This window comes from Pteropus vampyrus, unplaced genomic scaffold, assembly GCF_000151845.1.
Source record: "Pteropus vampyrus isolate Shadow unplaced genomic scaffold, Pvam_2.0 Scaffold46, whole genome shotgun sequence".
Classification (NCBI taxonomy): Eukaryota; Metazoa; Chordata; class Mammalia; order Chiroptera; family Pteropodidae; genus Pteropus; species Pteropus vampyrus.
Genome location: NW_011888827.1, coordinates 1,125,933 through 1,127,665, shown reverse-complemented (window position 1 = coordinate 1,127,665; position 1,733 = coordinate 1,125,933). Strand labels below are relative to the sequence as shown.

General features: G+C 45.9%; 1 protein-coding gene across 1 annotated transcript in view; it reads left to right on the top strand.

The window, feature by feature from the left end:
* Positions 1 to 1,733, top strand: part of PLPP4 (phospholipid phosphatase 4) — an 83,437-nt gene that overhangs the window by 80,608 nt on the left and 1,096 nt on the right. The window lies entirely within an intron of this gene.

Below are 1,733 nucleotides of genomic sequence, written 5' to 3'. Positions count from 1 at the left end.
AGATTCCAGGATTGGAACGGCGTTTGTGGAGGGATGCACAGGGAAGAAGAAGACATATTTGAGGAGCGGAAGGGAAGGCCGTGGCTGCAGGTGCGAGAGAGGGTGAACAGATCGGCAGGACCAGGTGTGCAGCCTTGAAGGTCACGGGGACTTGGTCCCTTCCTTAAGTGCAGTGGGAAATATTTCAATCAGGAAAATAACCTCATTTATTTGCACTTAAAAAACCATTATTAGCTGCTGTGCCCATACTCTACTTGCCAGAACAGTGACTGGGCACTTGGCCAGCACGCAGTAGACCTTCATGCTGCCATTCCAAAAATGCCTGTGTTCTTTACCTATTTTTGCCACTCTATGTAAGTAAAATTTTCTGTAGTAAATTTATTCAAAAGAGCTTAAAGCTATTATAGAACTTTTTAATGTTTTACCAATAGCCTAGGAAAAATGCTGAAGGTAAAAGCAATTCATCAAAAGAAAGTAAAATGTCAAAATATTGTCCCTTTTCTCAAAAAATATCCCAATATATCTAGATAGATCCAGGATACCTATAACAGGCTCAAAAAAGAAAAAAAAGGGAGAAATGAGGTACAAATAGCTAAGCATTAAACAGTTTGTTTTTTTTGAAAGATACATTTCCTTGAAGCTACCGCAGATTCCCCTGAGGGAGACACAGGACCATGAACTTGTGCTTTAAACTGAGGTCAGTATGCGGTGTGTTGCTCCCTGGGAAGTATATGGAAACTTAACGCCCGAGCACTGATGGGTTAAGGGAGACCGGGCGGACTGCCCTGCAGTCATGGCCTGCTACCCTCTGAGAGCTGCGTTCAGAGAGCCTGGACTGAACCTTCCAGAAAGCAAGCATGGCCCCTCCGAGCAGCACAGGTGCAGGACACCAGAGTTCAAGTCCAGCTCTGTCACTAACGAGGCTATCTCGGAGAGCTCCACTGGCCTTTCTGAGTCTGCGTTTCTTCTGTAAATTGGGGCCTACGCTTCCTGCCTTGTGTGATGCAACAAGATAATAAATGTGAAAGTGGAAGCTTCCCTTCTCCCCTAAATGGAGGAAAACAGTACAGCATGGCAGCGGCCTTCATAAGAGTTCAAGGTTATTTTGTTAGGGCAGGAGTTCTGTCGTGTTCGGGTCTTTTTGGCAAGAATAATCCATAGATACGGTTAAAAGCGCACAGTTGCACACATACTACATGAGGGTTGTTGGGTGTGTTGCTTTCATGGGGTCTCTGCTGGGCACTGGCTGAATGTCGTCTTTGGCACAGGGCTGCCCCATGTGGAGGGGCCTGTTTCGCCTGCAGATGCCTCTCCTACCTCGTCTGTCCCCCTAACGCCCTCCAACTTGATGGAGTCTGCAGCTCGTTGGAGGTCTGTTGATTTGCCAATCCTGGTTGTATCATAAAATGTTTTATTCGCTCTGTCTGTGCCTCAGAAGGTTCATTTCTTCCCTTGGAAGTCACTTTCTACAAGGCAGAGATCAGGGTGCCCACTGGGTTCCCATGGCACACCAGCAATATCGCAGGACCCCAGCGGGAACTTGCTAAAGAAAACGAAATTGCAGCTCCTGGAGGTATTAGAGATTCCAGAGATGGCTGGAATTCTTCTAGATTTTGGAACCGATTTTAAAAATCAAGAATGCAAATCTGAGCTCACGCAATGCTCGGGCGCTGAGTAAAGAGACAAAGAGGGAATCAAATATACATCTTAAAGGAATGTTTAAGTTCTAGAAA